The sequence below is a fragment of the Nannospalax galili genome, unplaced genomic scaffold (assembly GCF_000622305.1).
Source record: "Nannospalax galili isolate Female #2095 unplaced genomic scaffold, S.galili_v1.0 scaffold1688, whole genome shotgun sequence".
Lineage (NCBI taxonomy): Eukaryota > Metazoa > Chordata > Mammalia > Rodentia > Spalacidae > Nannospalax > Nannospalax galili.
Window position 1 is genome coordinate 1,087,445 of NW_008358621.1, and position 10,842 is coordinate 1,098,286.

General features: G+C 53.7%; 1 pseudogene; it reads right to left on the reverse strand.

Annotated features, from left to right (window-relative positions):
- Positions 1-6,307, reverse strand: part of LOC108490137 — a 21,954-nt pseudogene extending 15,647 nt beyond the window's left edge.
- Positions 6,308-10,842: the final 4,535 nt, after the last annotated feature.

Below are 10,842 nucleotides of genomic sequence, written 5' to 3' on the forward strand. Positions count from 1 at the left end.
ATGGAAAAAAGTTAGAAAGTGAGTGGAGATTATATGCAAATAGCAAACCATTGAGCACCCAGAGATTTTGGTAACCATGGGGGACAAATGTGTGTGTGTGTGCGTGTGTGTCTGATACCTCTGTGTGATAAATATACAACACATTTACATCTGTATTCACCCACCTCTCTCTGAAATTGAAAACCATGAGCTCACACAGGCTCCCCAAGTACCATGTCAACCCCATAGGGCTCATTCCCCTCCCCCAGCAGTAATCCCCCCCACCCCCCGCCACCTGCCATGGGAATTTCTGCCTTTCCTGATCTTTAACATCTTTATCCATTATTCAACACCTCCTCTCTCCACACACACACCCTCCTTTCCCCAGTGAGGCCCCGGCACGCCTCTCTATTTGGTCACCTCATTTGTTGCCAGGCTCTGACCCCTCCTTTGGGCCACTTGTGCCCTATGGACACCCTCCTTTGAAGAGCCGGCAGGTGGCCAAGTTAAAAATATAAACTTGGGTCTGTGTGACCAGCTCTCCATCATGGGGCTTCTCAAGTCACAGCAGCCACAACTGCTGGGCTGTGGAGTGACTTCTCTGAGCATCCAGGGACTGGAGGGACTTTGGCTTTGGACAGGACCACCTGGGGGAGGGAAGGACACCCTTGTCTGAACCCCCTCTGCTCCTGCTGCCTCCTGACTGCAAGTGCTTGCCCACAGAGGATGATAAGGACAACTCTCTTATTTTACTTTATTTTGAAACAAGAACTTATCACTGCCCAGGATGGCCTTGAGCTTCTGATCCTCCTGCCATCACCTTGAGTGTGCTGAAATTATAGACGTGCATCACCAAGTCCCATTTTATGTGGTGTTGGGGATCTAATCCAGGGTTTCCTGTGTATCAGGCAAGCACTCTACCAACTAAGCAACTGAGCTCCATCCAGCTTGTGCTTCCCTTTTTCCACAGTCCAGCTTGGGTAAACTGAGTGTCAGCAGCAGTCCCTGTGCTTGTGAATCTGTGCCAGATGAGGGTCCAGAAACTCCTTTTACAGATAGTAGTTTGGAGACTTGGACTTGACATCACCCTGTTGGTGAGGGACAGAGGCCAGGACCACACTTAGGATTGTCTACCCAGGTCTGGTCTATGAAACGCTCCCCCACTCCCACCAGTCTGCCTCCTTCTTTGGGGATGATTAGGCTCATGGAGATTCTTACCACCCTGAGCACCTCGTGGGGGGCAGGTCCCTGGGTGTATCGCTGTGGGTCACACGATGGGCCCAGGCACTCCCATCCTTGCTGAAGAGCGCACAGTCTAGTGTTGACCTCATCCAGTATTTTTGTCCCTATGTCCCCCTCTTTCTGGAATCCCTCTGCCCTTTCCTTCTGATTTTAACCAGCATGCTGGGTTGAGTTTGTGTTCAGCTTCTTGGTCTTGTGGCAGGCAGTGTGGCGGGCTGGGCGGGCACACTCTGCACGTGTACAGGGACTGAGCTACCAGCACTGCCTCGTGGGAGCCCCAGGGCAGGCTGGTTCCTGCAGACGAGGCTACTGCAGCAGGGCCAGGAGAGGCGGTGCTGTGAGTCAACCCACACTGAGCTCAGCACCCAGCTTCTGGCCTGGCCATCCTTGCCCAGAGATGCCACTCCTGTGGTGGGAACAGTCTGGGTTTTACTCAGTTAGAAGGATGGGGATCAGAGTCTCGCACTACCCCAGTGTGGGGTGTCTACTAAAGCAAGTGGCACGATGCCCAGTAGGCAGGAGCCTGGAAGGCTAGACTCCTGCACACCCTGAGGGTTGCAGGCCCCTTACCCTCTTCCAGTGCTTTCTAGGGGTGCCCAGCCCTCTGCTCAGGGTGGAGGATAAAGTCACAGCAAAGGGGGGGTCAGGGGCAGAACCTTGGCCCCAGGAGCTCTCCTTGACCCTGGAAAAGGATGGGCCTTGTACAAAATGCCAAGTTTGATGACCTGAGTTTGAGTCCCAGAATCCATACGGTGGAAGGAAAGAACCAACTCCCACAAGCTGTTCTCTGACCTCCACACTGCTGCTGTGGGGACACACACACACAAATTTTTTTAAATAAAAAAGAGTTAACTGCACCAAGTTAGGAAGGACAGGAGAAGGGACAGGCTGTCAGCAGGAAACAGTGACTTTGGAGCATAACAGGACAGTAAGTAGGAGGGGAGTGGGGCAGTGTGATAGACAGAGCACTCTCTGGAAAGACCCTTTGACACAGTGACTTGTACCCTGAGACCCATGTGGTCTGAAGAAGCCTTGACAGCCTAAGGTATGGGAGTTTGGGAAGAGCAGGCAGTGTGAGCAAAGGCCCTGTGGTGGACAGGGCTCAGCTTACTGGAGAGCAGAAAGGATGGTAGACAGATGTTTCCTCATAGCCAGGTGGCCTCATGTCCTTTTGGGACACCACCTGCCCCATCCTGACAGAGTGAATTCTCTATGTCCTTTCTCCTTAACTTAGCTGCTCTTGACTCTGGGTTTTGGGGGCAGAGCCTCAAGATGGCAAAACCCCTGTCTCTTTGGAACTAAAAGTCCCAGGTGTGGGAACCATGGTGCCCTGCACAGGCTGGGAAGATTCCCAGGACACTAAACCTTGACCCCTGCCAGACAAGTTCAGGTGCCCAGACACATGCCAGGCTAACCCTGGGGGCCCCACCCTGGCATATGGAGCTTGCCTGAGAGCGGATGATGCCACAGCCTACGGGCCAGGGACCTGCTGTGCTGGGGGTGATGGAACAGTGTGTCACTGGCAGGAACGGCAGGCCAGGGATGTGTCAGGTGTTGTGCCATGGACTCCAGCTTCCCCTCCTCCCCAAGCCTGTCTGGGGACCTGAGGGTCACTAAGCAATGTTTTCCTCCAATATTTTTCTGGGGACAAAGTGGAGATGGGTTGATCTGGGGGCAGTGGGATGGGGGAGAAGCTGGGGAAGGGGAGAGAGAACAGGAAAAAGAGCAGTAACAGGAGGGAGAAGGGCTAGGGGAAGGAGAGGGAGAGGAAGGACCAGGGGCTGCCTTGGGTCTTGGTAGGACTGCAGGGACCAGGGCTGTAGCCCAAGCAACAGCTTTTTCACTGGCCACCTGAAGCTCCAGAGGGGTGGGACCGCTCCTGGAGTGCCCAAGGGACGTGGTATCGTCATGGGAACAGATCACCAGGCCTTGGGATGTGGAAGGACTTGGTAGCAGGGTTCTGTGTCCCAGATCATATTGGTTTTGGGGACCAAGGGCAGGATCTTCTGTCTTATCTCTAACAAGCCTCACATGGGCTCATGGTGGGGGTGGGGCTGACACTGACCCAAGTGTGATCTTGCTTCTGTGTCACAGATATTTGTCAAAGCTTTGGGGTCTGTGGTGGACCAGAGGGGCACCAGTATATCCCTCACCCCATCTCTCCCAGTTCTCTGGGCCCTGGACTCCCTAGCCTGACCTCTGCTGAAGGAGCTCCCAGGCCTCCTGTCTTGGGTGCCAGGGCCAAGTGCATCTGGGAGTTGCCTCCAGATTGGGCCTATTTGCAGGCCTCAATGCCAAGCTGGGCCAGAGGACAGCCCAGCCCTCAGAGTGGCTGGGAAACTTCCAGAATGTGGTGGGAACGCAGACTCATGTAGAGTGCTAGGCTCTGTCCAAGTTCTAGGTAAGTCATTCAGAAGAGGCACTTAAGGGCCAGAGAGAGGCTCAGCAAGCCTGATGATCTTTGATCCCCAAGACCCAAGTGGGAGAAAACTGACTCCCACAAGCTGTCCTTTGATCTTCACACACAGGCCAGGTGCAGGCGCACCCACACGTATAAAACAAGCAAAAAGCAAAAGCATCCCAAGACTTAAGGCTCAGAAATCAGACAAGCCCGGGTGTGTGCTCTTCCTCTGCCCTCCCCTATCCTGAGACCTAAGGGTAAAGACTTCAGCCTCAGTTTCTTGAGGGAACTCTACTCCAAGATCTTATAAAGTTCACAGCCCTTTGTAATGCTAGCTCCAAAGGATCTGATGCCTTCTGGCCTCTGTAGGCACTAGCATGCACATGCATATACATATACACACAAAGTAATAAAAAAATCTGTTTTTAAGATAGGGTCTCACTCTGAAGTCCTGGTTGGCCTCTGCCTCCTGACTACTGGGATTAAAGGCATGCACCACCATGGCCTTCCCCGCCCCCCCAAAATAACACCACCAAAATCTTAAAAAGGACCATCTCTGTTCCTTAAAATCACCTCCTGGGGTAGGCCAGGGTCAGTGTGTAGAGCCAACGAATGCCCTTACTTTTGGCCCTCCTACCTGAGCTCTTATGGAGGCCACATCCACACCCTTCGCTGAAGGTTTTTCAGAGCCACTGGGTTATTCCTTGTCTCCTGACAGAGATGTGGAAAAAAGTGAGGGGCTGTGTTTGGTCCACAGCTAGTGAGGAGTTTTATGTGGGCTCCAGAGGCTTCCTAGGAGGACACAGGATGCAGTGGGCCCTGTCCCCTCAAGCATGCTCAAGTGAGGCAGTCCCATGGGGTGCTGAGGGCAGCTAGGCTAGGACAGAGCCCATTCTCACATCCTATCTGCTGGGCCAGCCCCTCCCAGATCCATGCTGCCTCTGGACTCACTGCTGGGCTGGCAGGAAGTTCCTTAATGATCTAGAGCAGTGTACAATGGTCTTCTGGGATCCCAGCTTCCAGCCCCTTGGCTTCACCATCAAGTCACACTACGGTGCCTCTGGCTCCCTAGGCATTGCTATGGCCAGTGGCTAAGGGGGAGTGTGGAAGTCAGTTTGCTAAGGACCTCTCCTTAGAGATAATGACCAGTAGACTGACCTCAGATGGGTCCCTAAAGGTCTCTATGGTTCTTTTCCCTCCTGGGAAACCCGGCTTCTACAGTTGTATGAGGACTTGAGTCAAATGGGAAACTTTCAGCCCCAGGTAGGCTCTGCTAGCTGCTGCTGTTGTTATGTGATCTTACTATCAACGCTGGCATAAACCTTGAGGTGGACATCACCACATTTTACAGATGAACAGGCTGGGAGCACGGGAGTACTGCTTTGACCTGACCAAGGCCACTTGAAGCTCAAATTTGAACCCTGGGCTATCCATCTCCCCACTGTCTGCTGAGCAGAAAAAAACAGCCTGCAGAATGGGCGCTGGGGGCCAATAGTGTCAGGCCTGAACCTGCCTTCCATAATCCACTGTGGTTCCCTTGGCCAGTCTTTTTCTGAACCAGAGCTTGGCAAGCCTTTGCTTTCTTTCCTCTTGTTTTTCTGAGACACTGTCTCCTGTGTAGACCAGGCTGGGCTAGAACTCCTCCTGAGTGCTGGGATTACAGGTATACACCACCATGCCTGGCTTACAAAAAAAAAAAAAAAAAAAAAAAAAAAAGAGCCACGTAATAGTTTCAAGCTTTGAGGGCTTCATATGGTGTGTGATACATAGGCTGTTTCCTCCTAAACGTTTAAAGCCCTCACAGGCTGTCCTCACAGCAGGCCAGGCTTGTGGTCTGGACCCAGTCATCCCTCTGGGAGTGGACGTTCCCCACTCAGTCAGGCCAGCCTCTAGGACAGCAGCAGTAAGTCACTTGTGTTCATCCCACAGTCCTGGCCAGTCAAGTCCCTATATCTCTAAGATATGGTCCAGCTGGGATAAGGACCAAGATTAGATGGCAAAGAAATGATGCCTGAGGATGGCAGCTGGCAGGGCACAGGGACTCTCCCTGCTCTGCACAGTGGCCTCATCTATAAACTGGGGACAATGCTGCTGGCCCTGTACGGGGTGAGATGAGGCACCCATTAAGACTTCTGGAGTGAGGCCACATGAGTTGGTCACCAGGAAGCATCAGACCACCCAGCCTGTTCTGGTTCCTCTGAACAGCAGCTACGAGTCTTCCGAAAGTCCTCGATTGGGCTAGATCACTTGAGGGCCATCCTACCCACTCTGGAATGTTACTAAGATGCAAACATTCGCACACAGGACCTGTCTGGTGTCCAGTTCTCTCAGGCTAGGTGCAGCCCTGTCTGCCTCCCCTGGCTGGGAAAAACCAGAGACCTGCCCTAGTAGTGGCACGAGGCCCTGGGGAGGGGGCAGGCCTGCCTCTGGGCCTCAGCATTCCCCAGGTTTCCTTTGGACACCAGGGAAGCCTGGTGAACATTCTCTCACTGCACAGCCCTGCCTACTGCGGGACCAGCAGAGTAACCCAGAGGAGACTCAGTGGCCCCACAAGGCTTCTCTTCCTACCCTATAACCCATGGCTCAATGTCTACTTAGAGCTGATGGTACCTTTTGGTGTAAAGGCTGTTCACCACCTTTGCCAGGAGCAGCAGTCACAGAAGTGGTTTGTCTGAGGTCCCACAGCCAGTATTAGAAGCCTAGACTGACACCAAAACCCTTGAACGTTCCCCCTGCCATACAAAAAAGCACATGACCTTTGCCATCATCACCCCCACGTGGTATGTCTGACACACAGCTGCCTGGATGCCTCCCGTGACAGGAGACTCATAGTACTTCCATGCAGATCTTGCCACTGTAGGAGCCCTGCTTCTGACTGGGTTTTCTTTAGATGGAATCCAAGCCGCTTCTGTGAAGGCCCCCCTCCCAGAACAGATCATTCATGACCATGATGATATGTATTTCCAGAGCCTGAGGCATGGATGGTTTACTCATAAAATAACAGAGGCTCAGGGAAGTGAAAGTCTTGGTCCAAGACCGCACAGCCAGCCTGACCCCAGCCACCTTGCTTTCTAGTCCCGGCCTCCAGGGCCCATGTAACACAGAAGGGTGGGGTACTGGAGAGGACAGAAAGGGGGGGTGAGGAGGGCCTAGTGTGACCCATGAGGTCCCAGCACGGTCATGTGACAGCTGAAGTTTCTGGATCCTGTCCCTACATCCCACACCCCGCTGGCAGGCCGAGGCTACTGGTATCTCTGGATGTTTCAGCTCCCTGACCTCCTCCCCACACTCCAGGCCTATCCACTAAACAGGCCCACTCCAGCTTCCAGGCAGGGCATGGCGGCACCTGACCCCACAGTGGAGATGTGAATGAACGAGCCACCTCCAGATGAGTAATCATTTACAGAGAGCCCAACCAGCACACCTGACTCAGCACATGCTGGCTGCTGGGGCTGAGGAGACAGCTTAGTTGGCAAAGTAACCTTGTAGGCATAAGAACCTGAGTTCGGTCCCCAGAATCCAGGTTTTGTTTTGTTTTGTTTTGTTTAAATAAAAGGGGGTGGGGAATGATGTGCTTGTTATCCCAGAACAGAGGAGGCAAGACAGGACCCCTTAGGGGTCCTAGGCCACTTAGTGAATTCCAGGCTAGCTAGGTAAGACTAGTCTTAATAAGAGACCTTGTCTTTTTTGGGGAGAGGAGAGGGGAAGGGGGCCCTTTTTGAGACAGGATCTCCCTGTAGCCCCAGCTGGCCTAGAACCTGCTATGTACACCAGGCTGGCCTTGAACTCAAGAGATCCATCTGCTTCTGCCTCCTGAGTCCCGAGACTAAAGGCCTGTGCTACAACACCCAGCAAGAGACAATGCACATCTGGGGTTGTCCTCTAGTCTACACACACATACACACACACCAGTGACACTGGAATTCCAGAGAAATGGCCAGTAAGTGTTCTTGACTCAATCTCCCCAAATACTGCACAGGACACACATTTACTGAAACACTGTCTCATGTGGTATTAAGTACTTATACTAACAACTGACAATCAGATTTAACTTAGTGCCCTAACTTCTCTAAGTCCTTGGTTTTAATAGAATAGCATCTCTGGCAGCAAGCTATGGGCACAAGAGCAATATCCATTGGCTGTCGAGTACAGTTGTCCCAGACAGGCCCTGGGATGGGACCTGCTGCTGAGGCAGAAGTTGCAGAGGACAGGAGAAGCTGGGGTTTGTTTGCTGGGGCTGGGCATTTCTATGGGTTGGTTCCCTTCCGAGGCAGCAGGAACCCTGGTAGCAAGCAGAAGGAAGAGGATGAGGGCTGCTGGCAGCAGGCAGGACTCAACAATGTACAGTCTGTTGACAACCACTTCTGGAGACGGGAGGAAGTGGCATTATCTGGTTGTCTGCAGTCATGGGCCACAGGGATGTGACCCTAGTCCCATGGACAAGCAGATCCTGTCACATGAAGAGTCGCAGCTGGGGGCGCTGAAGGCTGTGTGATTAGGGCTGGCCCACTGCATCTTGCAGCTCAAAGTACTTGGGCTCCAAGTGTCGTTTGTGTTGGCATTGAGGCTGGCTGGGGCCCAGAACCCATCATCCCAGCCCATAGCTGGTTCTCAGAGCCTTATACCTCACCATCTCCAGCCAGAAGCCTGGCTCCCAGAGTGAGGCCAGTTAACCTTTGGCTGGGGCTGCTCTGCCTGCCTGTCAGGCTCCTGGCCAAGCCCTGGCTCCCGAAGCCGCTGGGAACAAAGATGATGTGACCAAGTTTGTGCCTGGACTAGGCTGGAAGCCAGCCCAGGTGAACAAGCAGGGCTCAGTGACTGCAGAGATGCAACCTGTGTAGCCTTGGTCAAATGAGTTGGCCTCTCTGAGCCAAATTCCTCCTTGACACTGGAAGAGCAATAGAAATAGAATTAGAGGTCTGTCCAGGGCAGGTGCTCAGTAAGTCAATATTGAGGGGGGGTCCCAATTCCTAAAGCCATCAACAGCCTGACAAGGGTGTCCAACAGACCGACCAGGCTGGGGACAGCAAGGATGACTGGCATGACAAGGGTACCAGGAATAGGAAGCAGATGGATCTGAGGGGCAGAGTCCATGAGCAACAAGTCCAGGCCTGTCTTCCTGCTGTGCCTGCACAGCCACCCACCCCATGGGGTGGTGGCCACCCTCCCACAGACACTTCCTTGACACCCAGACATTCTGGGACCTCAATCTCTGGCCTTTTGGGGGCTGCTTTAAGGGGACAGCCCCACTCTTCCATAGCAGGAAGTCAGACCTCTCACAGCAACTTCGGTTCAATGTACGCTCTGGCCAGAGATCTGTACTAGGTCTGAGAGACCAGTGTGACTGAATAGATGAGCTGGGGACACTCAGCACTCCAAACATCACTCCCCCCCCCCCCCCCCCCCCCCCCCCCCCCCCCCCCCCCCCCCAGGAGTACAATGGCTCACTTCCAAGCCCTCATTTCCTCTCCCATCTTTCCTGTGGGTCATATGCTGGGTCACTCACAGTGACATTCCATAGTTCTATCCAAGCCCTACCTGCCCAGGTCCATCCACTGACAGTCTAGGATGTGGTAAGAGTCAGTGGACTGTGGGATGGAGCCTCAGGCAGTCCCTTCCACCTCTGCCCACTGTCCCCAGTCCTAGAACAAAAGGGTCAGAGCAAAGGGACACTGGGGCTGCTGGGGCAGAGGTCTTCCTGTGATGGGCTGGACACAGGATTCTGGAGGGCAGAAGAGACAGATCAAGCAGTAGAGGTGGCCCTTGTCTGCACATGCCTGGTCCCTGGCCCTGCCTCTCAAGGCTTGTCGAGGCCAGTGGCAGTCCAGCCTCAGCCAGGGAAGGAAGGGAAGAGCCCCACCTGCGACTGGAAACACAGAACATCAAAGTCAAGAATAGAACCAAATACATCACCTAGGCAACCAAGCTCTGCTGACTGAAAGTGTACATGCACGCACGTGTGCATCTCGAGTGGGACTTCTGTCCTAATATCCAGACACTGTGGCTGATGTGCTTCCTGAGGACTCTCACATTGAACCCTCTACAATGGCTTGCTATGATGACACTGTCACACAATAAAGGAGCCCTCACATAGGCTGAGACCCTGGCTCACTCTTCTGCCACCACTGCCCTGTCAGAGGGAGGCAGGAGCTTGAGCTTGAGAAAATAACTTCTGCTGGTCTCCAGGGCTAGGTACAGACCAGAGGCAGATCACACTGTCTCGAATCCACCCTGGAACTCCTGCTCCACAATAAACATACCCACCCGCCTGACCAAGGGGTCCATCTCAGCTCTTCCCTTCCCTGCAAGCACCCAGCAGGCTGGTGGCTTCCCTGTACCTCTGTAGTGGTAATGAGGGTCAAATGAGGTAAAGAGCCAGCCCCTGCAGGCACAGAACAAGGGCTGGCCCCATTGCCCTGCCTGTTCCATCACTGCTTGCCTCTATAAATGAGCAGCCCACAGAAAGTCAAAGTGGCCAGCAAGAGACAGAAAACTATGTCCTGGCCCTGTCCTGGGGAAGCCCCTGACAGGTGGCTCCGGGGAGCTCAGCCTGGAGGCTCACCTTACTCTGTCAGCTGTCCCCTTAGCATGGCTGTGAACACCTCTACTGTGAAAAGGCTTCAGTGGCCCAGGACACCAGTCAGCTCCAGGAAAATGACCCTGAACTATGGCAGGGATCTGAGGTAGGAGAAAGGATATGGTCCAGTAGTAACCATGAGGTTACCAACTATGGTAACTAACTCTGTGTACCTGACAAGCGAAATGACTGTCTCTGTCCTAGGAACCCAGCACAAGAAAAAGTCCTGTCTGGCAAAAGCAAATCCCAGAATGAACCCATGGAGTTTGTACAATGTGGGGTCTTTGCTGTCCCGCAGGCCCCTCAGTTCCTGCTGTCCCAGTAGGTGCAATACCCTCAAGAGGCACCACCAACCCTCAACTCAGGTCTGATACAAGAATGAGTGCAGAGCAGGGCATGGTGGTGCACGCCTTTAGTCCCAGCACTCAGGAGCCAGAGGCAGGCAGATCTCTGCGAGTTCCAGGCAAGCTGGGGCTCCAGGGAGACCTGGCCTCAAAAAGACCAAAAAACAAAGGGAGGGAAGGAGGGAGGTGGGAGGGGAGGAGGGAGGGAGAGAGGGAGGGACGGAAGTTCAGAGTCTGACATAGCCCCTGAGGCCATGGGATGAGGGGTCACAGCGCCACCCCCCCCCCCCCCCCCCAAC